We start from the raw sequence: 24015 nt of genomic DNA, 5'->3' as shown, positions 1-24015 counted from the left end.
AAACAGCACATCATGTGGTAAAAAACATTGGTGACACTTTCCATGGAGCTTCTGTCATGTGTGCTTTACATTTGATTGTCATAGGCCACAACACCGTCAATTACAACTGTACTTAGTCATATACATCCCCTCACACACCTTAGGTCATGATGGGAGAGGTAGAGAGAGAAACAGAGAGGAGATAGAGACAAACAGGAAGAGAGAGAGAGAAAAAAAAACACAGCGACCACCAGAGACAGAAAGTGAGAGCGAGAGGAAGGAGCCTTCTTTACCTTATAGCTGTCCTGCTGTTTTCTGCAGTGGCGGTCATCACACGTGGGGTTGGCCTGCAGTGGCCATAGTGGAAAAGAAGTCCTGCATAGTGTTGTAGCCCAGGTAGGGTCTGACAGTGCCAAACTTCAACAGGTACCTGTAAGAGAACCACAAACCATTGTTAGGGGCTACGATCAGGGTTGGTATTCATTAGGGCAAACTGTTGTAAAACATTTCACAACAGGAAAAAATGTGTTTCCTATTGGACAAGTTCAGGTAGTGTCTCCCTGTTTTAGTAAATGTTCTTTCCGTTTGGTTCCTAATGAATATTGGGGACCCAAACAAATGTCATTCAGATCTTACTTCAGGACATTTTGGTATTGGGTTGGCTGGCAGCACACCCCCCTATCTTATCATCAATGTTAGCCGCCACCACCAGGGGAGGAGCGCACTGTCACAGGGACAAAGAGATTACACTGCACAGCACTGAAAACCCACTAACATCTTTTTAATCTCTATAGCAGTAACTTGTGTTATGTATACATATGAACAAAAATATAAAATGCAACATGTAAAGTGTTGGTCCCATGTTTCATGAGCTGAAATAAAAGATCCCAAAAATTGTCCATATGCAAAAAAAGCTTAGTTCTCTCAAATGTGTTTACCAGTGGAGGCTTGTCAGAGGAGGAAGGGGAGAACCATCCTCCTCAGTGAATTACATAAAAATAGTGAAATATAAAGTTATCATTTTTAGATACTAAATATATTAATGTCACTAAATAATTGGTTAAAACACACCGTTTTGCAATGAAAGTCTACAGTAGCACTCTTTAGGGTAGCACCATGGTGTAGCTGGAGGACAGGTAACTTCTGTCTTCCTCTGGGTACATTCACTTCAATACTAAACCTAGGAGGCTCATGGTTCTCACCCCCTTCCATAGACTTACACAGTAATTATAACAACCTCCAGAGGACGTCCTCTAACCTATCAGAGCTCTTGCAGCATGAACTGACATGTCCATCCAATCAAAGGATCAGAGAATGAATCTAGTACTGAAAGAATAAGCTACAGCTAGCTAGCACTGCAGTGCATAAAAATGTGGTGAGTAGTTGACTCAGAGAGACAATAGTTGAACAGTTTAACAAATTAATTTATTCAAAAATGAAGGAGAACAGGCCTCCCGAGTGGCGCAGTGGTCTAAGGCACTTCCTCGCAGTGCTAGCTGTGCCACTAGAGATTCTGGGTTCTAGTCCAGGCTCTGTCGCAGCCGGCCGCGACCGGGACGCCCATGGGGCGGCGCACAATCGGCCCAGCGTTGTCCGGGTTAGGCCGGCAGGGATATCCTTGTCTCATCGCGCACTAGCGACTCCTGTGGCGGGCCGGGCGCAGTGCACGCTGACAAGGTCGCCAGGTGTTAGGTGTTTCCTCCGACACATTGGTGCGGCTGGCTTCCGGGTTGGATGGGAATTGTGTCAAGAACCAGTGCGGCTTGGTTGGGCTGTGTTTCAGAGGACGCATGGCTCTCGACCTTCGCCTCTCCCGAGTCCGTACAGAGATGAGAAGACTAACTATTACCAGTTGGATACCATGAAATTGGGGCGAAAAAAGGGGTGAAAATACACTAAATAAAAATGAAGGAGAACCAATGGTCATGGGCAGGCATAAGTTACAGACAACAAATACAATTGCATTTTATTGATGGAAATTTGAATACACAAAGATACCGTGAGGAGATCCTGAGGATCATTGTTGTGCCATTCATCCGCCACCATCACCTCATGTTTCAGCATGATAATGCACGGCCCAACGTCGCAAGGTTCTGTAATCAATTCCTGGAAGCAGTTCTTCCATGGCCTGCATACTCACCAGACAGGTCACCCAATGGGCATGTGTGGGATGCTCTGGATCGACGTGCATGACAGCTTGTTCCAGTTCCCGGCAATATTCAGAAAGAGATATAATTGTGTTGCATGAGGCAAATGGTAAACACACCAGATTGACTGGTTTTCTGATCCATACCTTTTTTTAAGGTATCTGTGACCAACAGATACATATGTATTCCCAGTGATGTGAAATCCATCGATTAGGGCCTAATGAATTTATTGAAATTGACTGAACTGTAACTCAGTAAAATCTTTGAAATGGTTGCATTTATATTTTTGTTCAGTGTAGATTAAATAGGAACAAAAATGTATAGTGTAAGTGTGTGTTGTGACACTGCGAAGCAGTCAGTCTCCCTGGTATGATGAGCTGTATGTTTCCAGACTAGGGGTGGGGGGGTGTACCGGTATAAATGTGAATACCGGTATGACATTGTGCCATGATATGGATTTAGCCATATTGTGCAGATCTTGATCAATTTAATAAATGTATTAAATAAGACATTTTTGTTTTGTTCAAAATTTCAAATCGAGTGATGTGGGCTAGTTCAAAATGTGTATTTGACTAAAAACTGCCTTTTTTAGCAAAGAAAAAAACTAGAAGCATAGATGTTACACGCTATCTGCCTGACAATCAAAGTCAAAACAAGCATGCGCAACAGCAGAGTAAGAGAACATTTAGTGAAGTAAACTCCTTTTGTTAGTGAAAGTGTCCGAAAATCAAGTGCCAATCTGTAAGCAAGCATTGAGGATGACTGAACACGAGGAAAATAACGCTATTGAGGTTGATTTGCAGGACGACAAAGAATTGGTAAAAAAAAAGCTTGCCTCCTCTGCCATTTGGAACTGGTTTGGCGTGAAGATATCCGACCTCGACCAAAAAAAACAGTACTGTAAATTGTGTCGACGCATTGTGCTAGCCAAAAGGTGGAAACTACAGCAATCTTTTTCACCACCTGAAAACCCTGCATGTGCGCGTATATGAAGAATCTACCAGAATGCGAGCAACAAATCCCCAGAGCAAGTCCCAAGACATCTTCAAACCAGGCCTGCACTCAGCTGTCACTCAAGGCATCATTCGGTAGTGGTACTCCATATGACAAGACGAGCAAGAAGTGGAATGAGAACGAGTACAATTACGTATCACAGAGCGAAAGACATGAAACCAATTCAAACTGTGGAGAAGGACGGTTTCAGAAAGTCGATTCGAACTCTAGACCCAAGATACGAGACCCTGAGTCAAATACTTCAGCATGTCTACCAGAACTCTACCCAAAATGTTGGGACAGAGTTGCCAACGAAATTCGTAACGCTGCATTCTTCTCTACCACTGTCGACTTATGGTCAAGCAGGACCACAAAGCCCTACATTAGCCTCCCGATTCATTACATTGATGACAACTGGAAGCTGCAAATCAAAAGCATTCAGACCTCTTATTTCCCAGACAACCACACTAGAGAAATAATTGCAGTTGGGCTGAGGGGTGCATTTTCATCCTGGGGCTTGAAAGAGTCTCGTCAAGTATGTATGACTACTGACAGCGGATCGAACATGATCAAAGCATTAGAGCTGAACAAATGGACAAGACTAGGGTGTTTCAGACACAGGCTACACATTGCCATTGCTAAGTTTCAACATCCAAAACACAGAGCTAGTTAGAAAAACAACTGAACTTAAAAACAATATAACTTAAAATGCAGAATAACTATTGCACTCTTAATTTCCTCTGTTTAAAGTTATAGTTGATTACACTGCCTGATCCTTCTTATAAGTTAAGCCAAATATATACAGCTATATAAATATATAGTATTTGTAAGTGTGTGCAATATCCAAACATTGTTTTTATTTATACATTAGCCTATGGTTTCAATATATGAATCTATCCTCGCAATAAATAGCCTACTCAATAAATGATCCCGTTTTCTAAAGCAACATAGCTCTCTTAATCACAACAGTTGTATGTAAATCTATAGATGGATTACATTTGTAATCATGTCCAGAGTCCATGCTGTAAATTGCTGTAATTACAGCAGATGCAATGTTATTGTTATTGAATAAAAGTTGATTCAAATGTAATTATTTTTACTTTTTCCAAAGAGAAGTGTCCAAAACGAACCTCGGGTTTCCCGGGCCACAGAAGTGTGCAAGAAAGTAGTCAGCACATTTTCCTATAGTTGGAAGAAGCAGAAGGTCCTGACAAAGTGCACAGGATAAACTGAGCCTCCCCCTCCACAAGCTCATCACGGAATCCCCGACAAGGTGGGGATCTCACCTGCAGATGATTGAAAGAGTCCTGGAGGCAGAGAAAAACAAAACACGGCACCTTGCACCCTCCTGGCAAGGCATTGAGGTCTTTGAATCTATCACGGCAGCACTTAAGCCCCTCCAGGATTTCACAGATGCCCTGTCAGGAGAGACATACGCGAGTGTGTCCTATCTGAAGCCCGTCATCCATTTGTTCAAGGCGGAGGTTCTGAAATCAAATGAGGGCGAAGCCAAACTGACCCGAAAGATTAAGATGAGGGTCCGAGATTACCTGAATGACAAATACACCGACCCTAAAACAGATGAGCTGCTCACCATAGCTACCTTTTTGGACCCACGGTTCAAGACCACCTACATCACCACTGAGAAGCTGGTGGAGGTGAAGGTGAAAGCTGCCTCAGAGACAGAAGCCCTCCTGGTAGGGAACACAGACGTTGGAGACTTCTCTCTTGAAGAAGACCAGAGTGAGAGAGAAAGAAGCTGCCACTGCTCCACAATCAGTAAAGAAGTCCAAAAAGAGCCTTGGGAGCTTTTTTAAGAAAACCAGTAGTGTACCGGCCTTAAGAACCCAGAGACAGGTCATCGAGCAAGAGCTGGACAGCTACACTCTGATGGTGGCAGCAGACAGTGAGGCTGATCCTTTGGATTGGTAGCGAGTTCACGCATTCAACTTCCCACAAGTGAGTTGTCTGACAACTCTATCTGAAATACTTAGGCATCCCTGCCACAAGTTCACCCTCAGAGAGCATTTAGCACTAGGGGCAATGTGGTCACATGCCACAGAGCAACTTTGAAGCCAGAATCTGTCAATAGGCTGGTGTTCCTGGCACAGAACTTGTGAAGAGGGAGCCAGTGAATTGTTACATGGTAAACTGAGAAACACACACACTGTCTGGTTAATGCTTGAAGAAGTTAGTTTGAAAAGGTTTACAACTTGAATTCAAAATGACTGGTGTTATGCTGAAAAAAGACTGCACTTATATTTAGCAGGAAAAAGTAAGCCATTTGTAGCCATTCTCTTTACATCCCAAGTACTTTAAATATTTGTTTATTGAATTTTACTACATATTTGTTTTCGTATACTTTAAAGTTTCATGTTTGCACAGGATTACGCAGAAGTAAAAAAATAAAATAAAGTGCAATGCCCCTTTCTGTTTCTATAACGTTAAAAGCAATATTTTGTCATTTATTAACTTTGAAGGGCTCATAACATGTTTTTTTTTTAAACAATAAAAAAAACAAAAAAAACAAATGGTACAGTATATATATGTTATCGTCCGGACAGTGGAAAGTATTGTGATATTAATTTTTGTTCATATCGTCAACCCCTAGTCCAGACGGCATTCTCACTCACACCTGACTCCAGCTCATTACACGCCTAGGAACAAAAAGAGGATCTTGGTGAGGATCTTATGATGCATGTTTTACAGTCAGGAAATAAGTGATGTTAGTAGTAAAGTCAGAGTTTATTTGAAGGGGTGGGTATAATTTGTGGAACGTTCCAACAGGAATCTGCAGAATAAGATACCGCAGTGTGCAATTTAATTATGTTTTTCACTCACCACGTTTATTCCGAAAATGTCGCTCCTCACTCTGGTAACCTATGGACAAACATTAAGAATAAGTTAAGTGGTGAGGTTATGCCTATTCGGCAGCTAGTAAGCTAAGCAAATTGATCTTGCTACTCTGTATGCGTTGTTTGTTGGCATCCTTGTACTTTACGAAGTTTTGGAATAGATTCCTATTGGAACGTTCCACAAATTATACCCAGTCTATTTGAAGTGCATTTCACATGCGTCTCGAGTACACACTTTACATCCTTAAAAAAGTGAATAAAAGAATATCGGAAAATGGGGAAAGAGGAATATGAAGTACTGACTGATGACCAGGGCTGCGTTTCAAACTCATTAAATACACACCCTCGTCCACTTACAGCAGCCATATTTGTCGTCGGTCCAAATGATTAGTCAAGCAAGGGAAGTTTTCAACGTAAGCCCCTCAGCCCTCGTTTTAAATAGAGTTTGCGAGTGTACAATTATGTTCCCTTTTTTAATAGAGTTTGCGAGTGTACAATTATGTTCCCTTCGTGGCCTAAAATGCCCCATAATTCAATTCACGATTATTGTAGTTCCACTAAGAAAAGTAAAACCTCAACGTTAATAGGGAGTCAACATACAAGTGCAAGTAAAAACGAATGTAAATGAGTTAAATTGTGCTACTAATGCACAAACACATCTAGTTTGTTTGGGTTAGCTTTTGGAAATTGTAGAAATAAAACATTTTCCTTCTTCAGAAGTTCCAGCTAGACAGGCTAACATTAGTTAGCTAATTAATTTGCTAGCTATCATACAATCCTAATTGACTGTCGCTCATATAAAGCACCCACAAGCTGAAAACACAATCATTGCAGGATGAACAAGTGACGAATTCCAAACACGAATTTCCGGGCAAGGCAGTTGTAAAGAAATGCTATTTCTTATGCAGGTGACCAGCCTACTGCTAATACATGGCTACAACTCACTGTAAAGCCTGTGGGGTCCCCTACAGGATAGCTCCCACATTACACACTAACTGCCAAACCAGCGCACACACATAATCTCCTTTCTAGCCAAACATTGTGTGCCCGAAGAGGATTCTACGATGACGGACAGACAACTGAGCCAATGGCGGAAGACTACAGACTACACCCCAGCTTGAACCAATCCAAAGATCTGATCTTCTAGAATCAACCTACTTTCTGTTCTGTATATTAGGGGTGTACTGAATGTTAACGGTCTCTTGCCTGCTGTTCTATGCGAGCTAACGGAAGAGCCGTAATTACGCTGTACCAGATATCTTCACTCTGAATAAACGCTTGTCATACAATTTACCACTTTGTCTGAATCGATCCTTGACCGGCTCACCCTTCTACATATCTAATTATTAACAGAACTTGGTAAGCAGAGGATAGTTAACTAACGGTCCAGTCGAAGTGAGCTGATTGGGTGTGGGAAAGGGGGTGAGCGGGTGAAAGGACGATTCACGAAGGGCGAGTGAAGACTTTTCGGGGGTGGACAACAATTCTGCTCAACTCGGGAAACTGATCTAAAGGTGCACCATAAATAAGGTAAGCAAAACCTGTTAAATCAAACTTTGCATATTGTCGTATAGTCTGTCTAAATTTTGATCAGTATTTCCGAGTAAGTATGAATTCTTGTGTAAATTTATAATTTGCTGACGAGTCAAAGACAGTGAAGTGAACATATGTGGTAACAAACCGGCGACGGCCGGAGTGATATAAATCATTGATGAGATATCAGTAAGGGGATAGTTAATTACTATTCATTAAATCTGGCGCCGAGGGGATAAATTGTAATTTTGTCCCGCGACCCGGTCAGCACAGTCTGATAGCTTTCAACTGATGAGAGATCACTTTAAGGCCTGGATAGTTCCGATAGGGGTCAGGAATAGAGATCAGTAAGGGGATAGTTAACTACTATTCATTAAACCTAGCGCCGAGGGGAGAAATTGTAATTTTGTCCCGTGACCCGGTCGAGGCTAGTCTGATAGAGGTTCACTGATAGGGGTCGGACATGTGTAATAATTCTGATAGGGGTCAGCTCGATAGGGGTCGGGAATATAGATCAGTAAGGGGATAGTTAACTACTATTCATTAAACCTAGCGCCGAGGGGAGAAATTGTAATTTTGTCCCGTGACCCGGTCGAGGCTAGTCTGATAGAGATTCACCGATAGGGGTCGGCTTTCAGGGGTCAGAGAGATAACGTGTATTTTAATTCTGATAGGGGTCAGTTCGATAGGGGTCAGTAGGGGATAGAATTGGATTCTATCCAGGATAGAGTTGAATTTTATCCAGTAAATCCGCTTAGTCCGGTCTGATAGTGGTCGACTGATAGAGGTCAGAGATATAACATGTATTTGTATGTTTTGCCTTGTTTTGTCTATTTGTAACTGTTTATATTAAAATGCAATGTGGTTGTAATTGTTTCCATTAAGATTGTTGGTGGTTAGATAGAGAGAGAGAGATAGAATTATAATAAGGGTTATTGGATAAATCCGAAACTTCTATGTTGTATGTACCTATGACTTCTGTGTTAAATGTATAATCAGGAACAAAATGACTGATGTATAATTGAAATAATATCTGAATATAATATTTAAATATTGAGACTAAATAGTCGAATAGATCCCTTGGTTGTGCGCTCCACAAATGCTATACCAACCCATTCGTTTTTTCTCGAACTAAAACATACTAAGGAGAAGCTCAGAGATAAGACAGAGCACGAGCAGCAGTGTCTCTTCGAATACATTGTGGGTATTAATCAACGTCGGGCGAAGTATATGCTAACTATATTCAGATAGAAGGAGAGAATTCCGATTAAAACTACGATTAAATTCCGAATTAAATTAAATTACGATTAAAGCAAATTCACAATGGCGACCCCCAATACTCCAAAGCTGAGGTTTAATGAGTTCCTAGAACAAAAAATAGAATATAGATCAGGGGGAAAGGAACAATGGAAGCACATGAAGAAAGTTTGGGAGGGATTAAAGCTAAAATGGACACAAGAAGGTTATTTAGGAGGGGGACCGTCATCCGGAGTTCAGCTGAAAACAATGGAATGTGGGTTAAGAGAGACGCTGCAGGAAGCTAGAGAGAAAGAGGCAGAAAAGAACAAAAATCACGTATTTAAGAAAGAAGGGACTAAACAGAGAGAAAGGGCAGGAACTGAAGATAGGAACTTGGGCCATCGAAGAGGCGCTAAGAGCACAACTGAATAAAAAAACGGAAATGATGGGGGTGGCCACTCCCTCAGAAGGGGAAGATGAGCAGACGGGCCACCACCAGGAGATGTCGCCAAATCCATCTCCCTCTGCCCCGCCAACACATGTGCCCTCAACGACCCGACCCCTTTACCCGGTCCTATCAAATTTGCCTCCACCTTATACTGATAAGGGGAAAAGGGCCGGGCCCGCGTCAACACAGGCCCCTGTGTTCCTTGTAAAAGAAGGAGTACTCCGAGGGGATACGTTGATCAAAGGGGGCCACCTGCAGTGTGAAGAATTAAAGCCTGGCCCACAGGGTTACTCCACACCAGGGGGTGCACAAAGGTGCACACCAGGGCCATCTGACATGCATGCCCCTCGATCTATGCGAGAACAGCTCCACCCCAGTGGCCACACGAGGAATCCATTCATAGATGGAGCAGGGGGCAACGGGAGCAGCTTGAAGTCAGAGGGGAGGGGAACCCCCACCTCCTGCACATCCAGTGTGTACAGAGAACATAGAGGGGAACCAAGGAGCGATATTAGTAAGGAGTATTTCACAAGTGGCCGCCGACAAGAAGAAAATTTAATGACTTTCAGCGAACCGGAAGAACAGGGAGGAGATGATATGGAACCACAAGAGGAGACAGAGGAAGACGTTCCCCTCACGGCTGCAGGTGTATGGGAGGCAAAAAGCCAACTGAAACTCATGGAAGAAGTCGCAGCAGAAACGGGTGAAATAGTCCTGATACAAGGAGTTTTTAAGGGAAAATCAACCCCTGTTGAAACGGCAGTAAGACGGTCGAAGCGCATCATAGCCAGACAAAGGAGAGAAGAAGAAGAAGAAGCCCAAAGACGACATGGGCTGTATCAAATGCCACTCAGGATGGACGACACAACGCACCGAGAGGAATACGTTGCCTGGAAGATGCAAGATTTGACGGCCCTGATGGAACAGCTCCCGAGCTTACATGGGGGTGCCTCAGCTTGGCTGCTTCAGCTTCAGTCCCTAACTTCTGGGGTCCGGCTTGCCTTGGGGGACATGAAGGCCTTATTGGCTAGGTCAACCGACTACACGACCATGAATGCCCTAATAAACACAGCAGGACTGGGAACATTGGGGTCAGCAACAGAACCTGAGAAATACAGAGTATCACTGTGGAATAAGCTCAGAAGGGCATATCCCACCGAGAAAAATTATGCAACCCTTACCTCTTTTGCCATGGAAGACGGGGAGCAGGCAGCTCAATACCTAGATAGGGCCAAGACCACCTGGAGGTCAGTCCACATTGAACCCCATGACCAGAGCGGAACCACTCTCAGCATGTGGAAGGAGATGGTGGTGAATGGGACACCCACAGAAGTGAAAACCAAGCTTAGGGCCACAGTGGGGCTGATGGCCTTGCCCACTGCCCAATTCAACTCCCATGTCCACCATCACATCTCTCAATACAACAAAGACAAGGGCACGGCTGATTCACAAGTTCAGTCGCTGCAACTCCAGTTGCTCAAATTACAATTGAATGAGGCCCAAAAGACCGCAAAGCCTAAAAAGCAAATGGTGGAGGAGGAACCCACTGATATAGCCAAGATTGTGACTCAGACCATGAACCAGATGTTGGTGGCCGCTCCAGCACCACCGACCCCCGCACAGGCACCGGTCGTATACGCCGCCCCTCCAAATCCAGGAGCCAGCTACGGATATGGAGGTTATGCCCAGCCGAGTTTCTCCAACCACCCAGGACCAGCATGGGGGGGGGGGGGCACCACAAACAGGGGGGGGGGACCGCCACAAGCAAGACCCATTCATTGCTACAACTGTAACCACGAAGGCCATTACGCCAGAGACTGCCCCGCTCCCCTCTCACAGCAGCGCCAGTCATACTTGGCCTACAGGGGGAGGAGAGGTGGACAACGGGGAAGAGGGGCCCCAAGGTACCCAGCCCCTGCCCAGGGATATCAACCAGCCTACAACCCAGCGCCCCCTACCGGTCCCACCTTCCAGGGGATGTCCGAGGGATACCCCCCATGGGAATGAGGCTGCCCACCACCACCAGTCGGGTTAGATGGCCAACAATTCTCTGTCCACACGGAACCCACTATTACATGCGTAGTACAAGGGGTCACCCACAGGTTCCTTGTGGACACTGGATGTACATATTCCGCCATCAATTCTCATCAACCCCTCACTTCAGACAAGATAAAGGTGGTGGGGGTTTCAGGAAATCCTGAAGATCAATACAAAACTACTCCACTATTGTTCCAGTGGGGCCCTTCCAGTTTGAAACACCAATTCCTATATTGTCCAAATTGCCCAATCAACCTACTAGGTCGAGACCTACTCTGTAAGTTAGGATGCGCAATCTACCTAACTGAGTCAGGTGTGGAGGTCGCGCTCGATCCACCGCCAAGGGCCTGAATCCTGATGCTCCCAATTCTGCCCGCACCTGCTCTATCCACCACACAGGAGGTTTACTGGCTCAAATGCCTACCATCTGGACCTGGAACTCCTGCCATCCAATTTCAATTCAACCAATGGAGGAAGCTAATATACACCTTTCATCCCTATAAGACACCACAGGCTGAGTTGCACTGCACTCTCAACGTCACTGACGACGAAGACACGCCGTACACACAAGATTGGGATGAAAACATGATGCATCTTACCCCAAACATACGCTGCCTTACCATCGTGTGCGGCCCTGAGGGGGTGGCAGCCCCAGTCATACTCCCACACCATATTAAACCTTGGTATCAACTGGGACCCGACTCTGCTCCACACGTGACCCTCGCAGTAGGGAATGGACACGAGGCCCGAAGCCTGGGTCCAATGATAAAAAGGGCCTCGAAACTCACTTGGGAAGCGACTAGAACACCAGGCCTGTTGAAGGCAACCACCGAAGAGATGTGGCGTCTGACTATGGTGGACACTGAAGAACAGTGCCAGCCTGAGCGCCTCACTCTCCCCAGGCATCACGGGAAACCATATTCTGATCACCCTTCCTCCCCTGCTGTCTTGGACTCCATAGACAAGGCAATATGGACAACCACACCATTTGACGTGGGAAAGTTACAGGTCCAACCAGTGTGCATTACCCTAACCAATCCGGCACAGGTACCAATATTTCGAACCCAATATCGACTGAAGCATGAACAGACAGAGGGGATCAGATCCACTATCGAAGGCCTCCTTGGAGCTGGGTGCATATACAGGACTCGGTCACCCTGGAACACCCCCATACTTCCTGTTCTGAAGGCAGGAGGAGAAACATACCGGATGGTGCAGGATTTCCGGGCTGTAAATGAAGTTACCACACCCATCGATCTCCCTGTTCCAGACCCACACATCATACTGAGCAACCTGTCACCCAAACATCGGTATTTCACCGTAGTGGACTTGGCCAATGCCTTTTTCAGCATCCCATTGGATGAGGCTTCCCAGCCACTTTTTGCCTTTACCTACGAGAATCAGCAATTTACCTATTCCGTACTTCCCCAAGGTTACACTTCTTCCCCTGGAATCTTCAATTATATTCTGAAGACTCACCTGGCAGAACTGAAAATCCCAGAAGGAGTGATACTCATACAATACGTAGACGACCTGTTGCTGGGGGCTCCCACCTCAGACCTCTGTCTAGAAATGACTAAAACCCTGTTAGACTTTCTGTCAGTCAAAGGCTACAAAGTCAAGATGTCAAAAGTCCAATCATGCAGACGAACCGTTCTGTTCCTGGGAAGGGAAATCTCAAGCGAGGGGGCCGGCCTCTCAAAATCACACCGAGACTCAATCCTACATCATCCCAGGCCCATTACTGTTTCAGGAATGCTCTCTTTCCTGGGGTTGACGGGATACAGCCGTACTCACATCCCAGACTATACTGAAAGAACTGAACCTCTGAGAGAAATTGTTCGAGAAGCTGGCCCAAGAAACCTACAGGCCCCACTTACATGGACTCCTGAAGCTTCAACGGCGTTTGGGCTCCTGAAGACTGACCTGTCTGTGGCTGCTGCTCTCACGGCACCTGACTACGGTAAAACATTTCACCTGGATGTTTCTGAAAAGGAAGGCTTTGCATCCGCCGTCCTTTTTCAGAAACATGAGGGGGAGAGAAGAGTACTCATGTACCACTCTTCAAAACTTGACCACATTGAAACCGGCCAGACCGCCTGTTCCAGATACGTTGCGGCGGTAGCCAAGGCGATTGAGAAGACAGCCCATCTGGTAATGTGCCACAAGATGCAAATACACACCCACCACGGGGTGGCAGCATACCTCATCAGCAAAGAATTTACCTTCAGTGCGGACAGAAAAACAAAATCCAGAACAAATGCACCCAGTCACACATCACTTTTGTGAACACCGACAAGAACATGGCAGATGCACTCACCGCAGAAGATGGCCTAGCACACTCCTGCCAAGAGAGGGCAGCACAAGAGCTCAAACTGAGACCAGACCTGGAAAATGAACCACTGACATCTCCAGACCTATGGCTGTACACAGACGGATGTTGCTACAAGGGAGACACAGGAAACGTAGCTGCCTATGCGGTCGTACAGCAGCTGCATGACAAAACACATGTCACGTTGGAATCAGGAATTATCCCCCAGCCAGCATCGGCACAACTTGCGGAAATTGTGGCTTTGACTCAAGCTCTAGAGAAAGCCGAAGGAAAAACTGTAAACATTTACACGGACTCGGCATACGCACACGGAGCTGTGCACATAGATGGACCACAATGGGTTAGGCGCAACTTTACCACCACAGGTAACCTACCCATCAAGCACCGAGCCCAAATGGAACGTTTGATGCATGCCGTGTCCTTACCAAAGACAGTGGCCATAATGAAATGCCGAGGCCACCAAAGACTGACCAGCAGAATCAATCAAGGAAATGATGCCGCAGACCTGGCAGCCAAGGCCGCAGGAGGATACAGCCCCCGACAGATGGTGCTCGGGATAGAACCGGCAAGGACTGAATTGACAAGCCAACACATACTAGAACTACAGGAAGAGGCAGGCCCTTACGAACATTCGGTTTGGACACAGAAGGGAGGCTCTAAGGGACCAGATGGAATATGGAGATGCCATGATGGCCGACTGGTGGCTCCGGCTAATCTCTGTCCAGAACTGATAAGGGAAGCCCATGGACCCACTCATGAAGGGAAACTCAGAACTTTACAGAAGGTTTCGTACATATGGTGGCACCCCCACATGAAGGACATGACAGATTTATTCTGTGACGAATGCAACATATGTGGGAGCCACAATCCAAAGAAGCCTTACCAAACCCCGATGGGGGCCTACCCGGTGCCAAACGCATGTTTCCCAAGACATCAGTATAGACTATACAGACATGGGAGAAGACAATGTAAAGAACGGGAAGAGATATTTGCTAGTAATGGTAGATAGATTCTCTAGATGGGTAGAAGCAATTCCAACAGCTAAGGAGGATGGGAAAACGGTCATTAAGTGGCTACAGACAGAACTCATACCTAGATATGGGGTCCCTAGACATATCCGAAGCGACAATGGGTCCCACTTCGCAAACAAACACCTGAGACAGGTGGAGGAGAGGTTCGGCATTATACACAAGTTTGGTTCCGTGTATAAGCCGCAGGCCCAAGGCCTTGTGGAGCGCTGCAACCAATCTCTTAAGTGTAAGATAGCCAAAGTGTGTGCTGGTACAAAACTGACATGGGTGGAGGCCCTGCCACTGGCGTTGATGGCCATGAGGTCATCACCTGGGGCAGGGACTCATCTCTCACCCCACAAAATAATGACAGGGAGAGTAATGCCAGGTCCACCAAGAGAGGGAGGTCATATGCCCCCTCTTGATGTACACCAGATAGGTATGACTGACTATGTAAGAAAATTGACGGAACTGTCCGCAGCTCTTTCCAAACAGATACACAAAGTCCATGAGGGGGAGCTGACGGGAGATCCGGAGCAACTGAGGGTAAAGGTCGGCGATTGGGTGAGGATCAAGGTCCACAAAAGAAAGTGGGCGGATCCCAGGTGGACTGGACCGTACGAAGTGAAGGAGGTTACTTCACACTCAGTCCAGGTCAAAGGTAAATCGGGCGCACCTTGGCACCACTTGACTCATTGTACACCAGCACCGACTCCTTCTAGAACTCTGACTGAAGTCAGGGTCGATTTGAGCGACCTAAATTTCATTACAACCACAGAACCCTTAGTTGGTGAGGATGTGGGAGCAACTCCCCAGCACACCAACTAACAGGTCGTCCAGAGATAGGGGCTATCCCTGGACGAGATTGGGGATATCGGGCCCCGTGTTTGTTATTTTTATTGTAGTCACAGGAGTTTCCATGGGGATTCTCCTGTGGGTATTAGAGCATCATACACCTACATTACAAGCAGATATAGGACCCTCTAATGGGTCATCCAACCTGACCACATCCATGGCACATATAGAACTGACCAATCATTTGTGCAAGAGGCATTCCACCACCCCTGACACTGATTGTAAGGCCAACGACATACGGAGCACGACCGTTTGCGTCCCTGCAAACGCAACTAATATCATTAACATCCCTTGGGGACTTTAGGGTACTCTAGGCTAAAGGGGAGGGAACAGGTGGGGCCAATGCACTCTGGTTTGCCGGACATGTCTGGTATATGACATTAGGGAAGGTTGGCGATTGGTCTTGGAGGAATTTGGTGGGGGAGACAGGTAATGGGTGGGAAGACTGGACAACAGACGAGGGGGCAGTGAAATGGCGGAAGCGACTGACTTTAACTAAGACAAATACGGGACTGAAACTTACTGTTAGGCCAGGGGCCAGCCTTTAGGGTGTTATGATTTCATACTGGCCCCAGGGAATTCGGGGTCAGATATTGGTTGTGGCGAATTTGCGTGACTAATAATCCTAAACCGACTTCGGTTACAGTAAGGAATGACATGACCACACCCGTAAAAGGGTCCCGTCATCCCCACTGTTTGGCCCGGTGGAGGCAATATCCAGGCTTAAAAGTCCGGATGATGTAATTTTAACAGCCACAGGAGTCTCAGGTTTTTCCAATAATTGGCTATTGTTGACCGAGGAAGCTGCAAATACCACCAGGCAGAGTTGTGTGGTGTGCATGGGAGCTCGTCCATTGCTCCGCATTGTCCCAGCAGTAGTGACTCTAGCATGTCTAATCCCTCTTATGACTACAGATAACCCCAGGGATAATTGTACTGCCTGGGATGAGGTCTATCCGGTTACTAAATTCACCACTAGGAACCCAGTGTTTTCCAACCAGGTTGCAAGGGCAAATTTTACTTGTGTCAATATGACGGGAGGAGGAACCGAGGTGGGATGGATTCCTGCGGATTGGTGTCTGGATACAATTAATATTAAGGGGAGCCTCAGGCCAATATCCAGAGCAGATGTGTGGTGGTGGTGTGGTAGTACGGTCCTGTTTGATAAGTTACCCTCCAACAGTACTGGACGCTGTGCACTTGTTACTCTCTTGTTGCCTGTTTCTATCTACCCTATAGGAGCCGAGGACCTTGTTCTGCGGATCCAGGAGTGAATCCCGGATATAGGGGACGTTCCAGGAGAGACACCACCCCATCTAGTGGAGACCCCTCCTACATAGACGCTATCGGAGTCCCTAGGGGAGTGCCTGATGAGTATAAGTTAATAGATCAGGTAGCTGCAGGGTTTGAATCATCCATCTGTTGGTGGTGCACAATTAACAAGAATGTTGATCGTATTAACTATATACATTACAACGTCCAAAGACTAGGCAACTGGACTCAGCAGGGTTTTGAAGCAGTACATGGTCAACTGGCTGCAACCAGCCTGATGGCTTTCCAAAATCGTATTGCCATTGATATGTTACTCTCTGAGAAGGGCGGAGTTTGCTCTATGTTTGGTGACCAGTGTTGTACTTTCATCCCTAATAACACAGCCTCGGATGGTAGTTTGACGGTCGCTTTGGAGGGTCTGCGGGCGCTTAATGGTAAAATGAAATCTCATTCTGGGATAGATACCTCGATGTGGGACTCCTGGATGAGTGCGTTTGGTAAATATAAAACCCTGGTTTCCTCCATTTTGGTGTCCATTTCGGTGTTCGCTGCCATTTTAGTTCTCTGTGGATGCTGTTGCATTCCATGCATCCGTTCCCTTACCACTAGGGTTATCTCTAGAGCTATTGACCCTTCCTCCCCTTCCCAGATGTTTCCTCTGCTGGATAAAGACCTACTTGAATTCGAGGATGAGGAGGAGAGTGCCTATTAGGTTTACATTATATCTGCTATTGCCTTGTGGGGATGTATGTATGTGTTATGCAAGTGGATCATTCCGCCTGACTTGCCTAGTTTAAGTCACATCTCTTTGGAGATGTGAAGAGAGGGAATCAAAACTTTTTCCTGCGAGAAAAAGTTGGCTTATGTGGACAAGCATTTTACTTTTATTTTGAGCTGTTGTTCTCCGCTCTGTTAAATGAGGGTTGTAAGTTCCTAGGTGGCTGGTAGCCAACTTAGTACATAGTGGGATTGAATGGAGAACATGATGGTAATACATATATATCTATTTCTGTTTAATACCGTGCCTTATTTCATAGTCCCTTTGGGAGAAGTTTCTCTTTGTGTCTGGATCTAGTTAGGTTGTGTCACGTCTCTGGTGAGACGTGAAGAGAGGGTTTTGTAAAGAAATGCTATTTCTTATGCAGGTGACCAGCCTACTGCTAATACATGGCTACAACTCACTGTAAAGCCTGTGGGGTCCCCTACAGGATAGCTCCCACATTACACACTAACTGCCAAACCAGCGCACACACATAATCTCCTTTCTAGCCAAACATTGTGTGCCCGAAGAGGATTCTACGATGACGGACAGACAACTGAGCCAATGGCGGAAGACTACAGACTACACCCCAGCTTGAACCAATCCAAAGATCCGATCTTCTAGAATCAACCTACTTTCTGTTCTGTATATTAGGGGTGTACTGAATGTTAACGGTCGCTTCAAATCAAATCAAATTTTATTTGTCACATACACATGGTTAGCAGATGTTAATGCGAGTGTAGCGAAATGCTTGTGCTTCTAGTTCCGACAATGCAGTGATAACCAACAAGTAATCTAACTAACAATTCTAAAACTACTGTCTTATACACAGTGTAAGGGGATAAAGAATATGTACATAAGGATATATGAGTGAGTGATGGTACAGAGCAGCATACAGTAGATGGTATCGAGTACAGTATATACATATGAGATGAGTATGTAGACAAAGTAAACAAAGTGGCATAGTTAAAGTGGCTAGTGATACATGTATTACATAAGGATGCAGTCGATGATGTAGAGTACAGTATATACGTATGCATATGAGATGAATAATGTAGGGTAAGTAACATTATATAAGGTAGCATTGTTTAAAGTGGCTAGTGATATATTTACATCATTTCCCATCAATTCCCATTATTAAAGTGGCTGGAGTTGGGTCAGTGTCAATGACAGTGTGTTGGCAGCAGCCACTCAATGGTGGCTGTTTAACAGTCTGATAGCCTTGAGATAGAAGCTGTTTTTCAGTCTCTCAGTCCCAGCTTTGATGCACCTGTACTGACCTCGCCTTCTGGATGATAGCGGGGTGAACAGGCAGTGGTTCGGGTGGTTGATGTCCTTGATGATCTTTATGGCCTTCCTGTAACATCGGGTGGTGTAGGTGTCCTGGAGGGCAGGTAGTTTGCCCCCGGTGATGCGTTGTGCAGACCTCACTACCCTCTGGAGAGCCTTACGGTTGAGGGCGGAGCAGTTGCCGTACCAGGCGGTGATACAGCCCGCCAGGATGCTCTCGATTGTGCATCTGTAGAAGTTTGTGAGTGCTTTTGGTGACAAGCCAAATTTCTTCAGCCTCCTGAGGTTGAAGAGGCGCTGCTGCGCCTTCTTCACGACGCTGTCAGTGTGAGTGGACCAATTCAGTTTGTCTGTGATGTGTATGCCGAGGAACTTAAAACTTGCTACCCTCTCCACTACTGTTCCATCGATGTGGATAGGGGGTGTTCCCTCTGCTGTTTCCTGAAGTCCACAATCATCTCCTTAGTTTTGTTGACGTTGAGTGTGAGGTTATTTTCCTGACACCACACTCCGAGGGCCCTCACCTCCTCCCTGTAGGCCGTCTCGTCGTTGTTGGTAATCAAGCCTACCACTGTTGTGTCGTCCGCAAACTTGATGATTGAGTTGGAGCGTGCGTGGCCACGCAGTCGTGGGTGAACAGGGAGTACAGGAGAGGGCTCAGAACGCACCCTTGTGGGGCCCCGTGTTGAGGATCAGCGGGAGGATATGTTGTTGCCTACCCTCACCACCTGGGGGCGGCCCGTCAGGAAGTCCAGTACCCAGTTGCACAGGGCGGGGTCGAGACCCAGGGTCTCGAGCTTGATGACGAGCTTGGAGGGTACTATGGTGTTGAATGCCGAGCTGTAGTCGATGAACAGCATTCTCACATAGGTATTCCTCTTGTCCAGGTGGGTTAGGGCAGTGTGCAGTGTGGTTGAGATTGCATCGTCTGTGGACCTATTTGGGCGGTAAGCAAATTGGAGTGGGTCTAGGGTGTCAGGTAGGGTGGAGGTGATATGGTCCTTGACTAGTCTCTCAAAGCACTTCATGATGACGGAAGTGAGTGCTACGGGCGGTAGTCGTTTAGCTCAGTTACCTTAGCTTTCTTGGGAACAGGAACAATGGTGGCCCTCTTGAAGCATGTGGAAACAGCAGACTGGTATAGGGATTGATTGAATATGTCCGTAAACACACCGGCCAGCTGGTCTGCGCATGCTCTGAGGGCGCGGCTGGGGATGCCGTCTGGGCCTGCAGCCTTGCGAGGGTTAACACGTTTAAATGTCTTACTCACCTCGGCTGCAGTGAAGGAGAGACCGCATGTTTTCGTTGCAGGCCGTGTCAGTGGCACTGTATTGTCCTCAAAGCGGGCAAAAAGTTATTTAGTCTGCCTGGGAGCAAGACATCCTGGTCCGTGACTGGGCTGGGTTTCTTCTTGTAGTCCGTGATTGACTGTAGACCCTGCCACATGCCTCTTGTGTCTGAGCCGTTGAATTGAGATTCTACTTTGTCTCTGTACTGACGCTTAGCTTGTTTAATAGCCTTGCGGAGGGAATAGCTGCACTGTTTGTATTCGGTCATGTTGCCAGACACCTTGCCCTGATTAAAAGCAGTGGTTCGCGCTTTCAGTTTCACGCGAATGCTGCCATCAATCCACGGTTTCTGGTTAGGGAATGTTTTTATCGTTGCTATGGGAACGACATCTTCAACACACGTTCTAATGAACTCGCACACCGAATCAGCGTATTCGTCAATATTTTTATCTGACGCAATACGAAACATGTCCCAGTCCACGTGATGGAAGCAGTCTTGGAGTGTGGAGTCAGCTTGGTCTGACCAGCGTTGGACAGACCTCAGCGTGGGAGCCTCTTGTTTAAGTTTCTGCCTGTAGGCAGGGATCAACAAAATGGAGTCGTGGTCAGCTTTTCCGAAAGGGGCGGGGCAGGGCCTTATATGCGTCGCGGAAGTTAGAGTAACAATGATCCAAGGTTTTACCACCCCTGGTTGCGCAATCGATATGCTGATAAAATTTAGGGAGTCTTGTTTTCAGATTAGCTTTGTTAAAATCCCCAGCTACAATGAATGCAGCCTCCGGATAAATGGTTTCCAGTTTGCAAAGAGTTAAATAAAGTTCGTTCAGAGCCATCGATGTGTCTGCTTGGGGGGGGATATATACGGCTGTGATTATAATCGAAGAGAATTCTCTTGGAAGATAATGCGGTCTACATTTGATTGTGAGGAATTCTAAATCAGGTGAACAGAAGGATTTGAGTTCCTGTATGTTTCCTTCATCACACCATGTCTCGTTAGTCATGAGGCATACGCCCCCGCCGCTCTTCTTACCAGAAAGATGTTTGTTTCTGTCGGCGCGATGCGTGGAGAAACCCGTTGGCTGCACCGCATCGGATAGCGTCTTCCCAGTAAGCCATGTTTCCGTGAAGCAGAGAACATTGCAGTCTCTGATGTCCCTCTGGAATGCTACCCTTGCTCGGATTTCATCAGGTCTCTTGCCTGCTGTTCTATGCGAGCTAACGGAAGAGCCGTAATTACGCTGTACCAGATATCTTCACTCTGAATAAACTGTCGCTTGTCATACAATTTACCACTTTGTCTGAATCGATCCTTGACCGGCTCACCCTTCTACATATCTAATTATTAACACAGTCCATTTAAAAATCATTCCTTCCTTCCATCTTCGCCCTGCAAGTGTATACTCGTCAGATGTTATACATCATCGGAAGTGTCCACTTCATTTGAGGGCTGAGGAGTATACACTTGCAGGGCAAGTGGCGAGGAAGGAAGGAGTTTTAAATGGACCGCCCTTGCCTGGAAATTCATGTTTGGAATGCAGTCCAGTACTGACAGTTCTGCTCTTAGAGCAGCAAAATCTGGGGCTAGTTGAGCGGCAGTGCTGATAGTTTACTTGAGCTGCTTCTAGAGAAGCAACATCAAGATAACACAGTACAGTTCTGCTCTTAGAGCAGCAGAAGATCCAGTTGACTAAAACTACTCTTAGAGCAGCAATACCTACTGTGATTGACACAGTTATGCTCCAAGAGCAGCAGAACTCTCTGTGCATTCATGCTGTTACTACTAGAACAGCAAAATATTTAGCTGGCTAGTTAGCCTGCAGGTTTAAATAGTTTACTATCAAGCTAGCTTGATAGTAAGACTAAAACTGTTGAGCTAGCAAGCTATATTTAGCTTGCTAGTTAGCTAAATTCAATTGTTTTCTAAATTGGTATCTAAGGCTAAACTGTTGGCTAGCTAACATTAGCTAGAAAAACATTTTAGCAAACTAACTTTAGCTTGCATCACATTTAGTATTTAATCAATTATTTAGACTAGCTGGAAACAGGACATTAATGTGCAAAATGAATAACTTTCTAGTTATATTCAACTTACCTTGGTTTGCTTTCTTGCTACTTGCTCCTGCATAATTTATTTTCTTAATCTTTACTTTTCACCCTCAAATGCTTTCGAAACCCATCAAGTGACACATCTCCTCCTCCTCCACCTACTCTTAGTTTGGTATTCTTCTTCTTCCTCTATGATATAATAGTGGTCCGCAAATCAACGTTAAAGGTGCATGCCGCCACCTACCTTGCTGGAGTGTGTTGCCAATCATGGCTTACAACATTTCTAAACCCTCCTACCTAACTCAGTACTTCTGAGAAAATAAAAAAAGAGCACTACTAACTTCTAATTAACCTTAGACCTTCCACCATTCCCAAAATTTCTTCCAACCCCATCCAACATCAATGACCCTACACTTCAATCTGTCCCTCACTTCAACATACTTACAACAACAATATAACAACACATGCTCCATCATTTCATCTACCATACACTCCAGACACAAACCATTCACATGCTTGCCAACCAGATATAATGACGAGTTCAATGTACAGTGTTCTAAGCGCAATCGAGCCAACACCACCTCTTCCTTCCTAATCTCACCTTTGAATCTTGGTCATCAACCTTTCTTTGGAGGGCATATAAATGCCGGCCCTTGTGCTCAGTGTCCCATCTCTTTTGCCACACATCTATAAACATGGCTCTGATCTCTACCCAATGGAACATTAATATAAATTGTATCTCCAATCATAATCCTTTTGTTTAAGTAAGTAACATGTTTAAGTAAGTAAAACTCCCATGAGCAATATTGAAGCGGCTTACTCTCATGCTTACCCCGTAAAACCACACTAAATCACAGATTTGGCAAATCACCGTGCATGTTAGGCTACACATCTTGAAATATATTGAGACAAATTACAGACCTTCAAGTAGCAAAATAGAACTCAATTTATTGAACTATAACGACACAAGGCGAGACCCAGATGCAGACACGGGAGGCAGATAGTTTGAGCTCTGATATTTATTATAGTCCAAGGGGTAGGTAAAAGGCAGGTCAGGGACAAGCAAATGTCAGAACCAGGAGGTCGAGAAAAACAAGAGACTGGGGTAAAACAGGAACTAGGAGAAAAACGCTGGTTGACTTGGCAAACAAGACGAACTGGCACAGACAGACAGAAAACACAGATATAAATACACAGGGGATAATGAGGAAGATGGGTGACACCTTGATGGAGGTGGAGACAAGCAAAAGGACAGGTGAAACAGATCAGGGTGTGACAGTACCCCCCTTCTATGGGCGCCACCTGGCGTTCTACCTGGACGCATACTTGGTTGACCAGGGTGCCGGCGGTGGAAGTCAGCAATGAGGGCTGGGTCCAGGATGTCTCTAGCGGGGAGCCAGCACCTCTCCTCCTGGCCATAACCCTCCCAGTCATCCAGGTACTGGAAACTCCTGCCCCGTGGTCGAACACCGTGTACGCCGGATGGACATCGATGACATAGTCCGGTGGTGGTCCGCTTGTCGACGATACCTGGAATTGGTCATGAGAAGCGCCGCCCAAGCTCTCCTCCAGGTACGCTGACAGCGGCGGATGAACATCTGGGTCGAGGGTATGTTGACTTCTTGCTCTTGTTCTGGGAACAACCCCATGGAGCACTCGAAAGGGGAGAGTCCCATGGCCGGACAGGGAAGAGTATTCTGGGCATACTCCACCCAGACCAGTTGTCGGCTCTAGGTAGTGGGGTTGGTCGAGACAAGGCATCTTCTTGATGCACCCATCCCGTTAGCGGGATAATTTTCGTCAACCACCGCTGAATTGCAGAGCGCCAAATTCAAATTAAATCACTAAAAATATTTAATTTTCATGAAATCACAAGTGCAATATAGAAAATCACAGTTTACCTTGTTGTTAATCCACCTGGCGTGTCAGA

General features: G+C 45.9%; 1 long non-coding RNA gene across 1 annotated transcript; it reads right to left on the bottom strand.

Annotated features, from left to right (window-relative positions):
- Window positions 1–278: 278 nt before the first annotated feature.
- On the bottom strand, window positions 279–22219 carry LOC115138902 (uncharacterized). Its single transcript, XR_003865021.2, has 3 exons — window positions 22132–22219; window positions 5961–5999; window positions 279–409 (listed from the first exon to the last, which is right to left on the bottom strand). It is a non-coding gene; the product is annotated as an uncharacterized LOC115138902 (long non-coding RNA).
- Between the last annotated feature and the right edge of the window lie 1796 nt (window positions 22220–24015).

This window comes from Oncorhynchus nerka, linkage group LG12 (genome assembly GCF_034236695.1).
Source record: "Oncorhynchus nerka isolate Pitt River linkage group LG12, Oner_Uvic_2.0, whole genome shotgun sequence".
Lineage (NCBI taxonomy): Eukaryota > Metazoa > Chordata > Actinopteri > Salmoniformes > Salmonidae > Oncorhynchus > Oncorhynchus nerka.
Note: the sequence above shows the minus strand (reverse complement) of the source record. Positions and strands in the feature narration are given on the sequence as shown.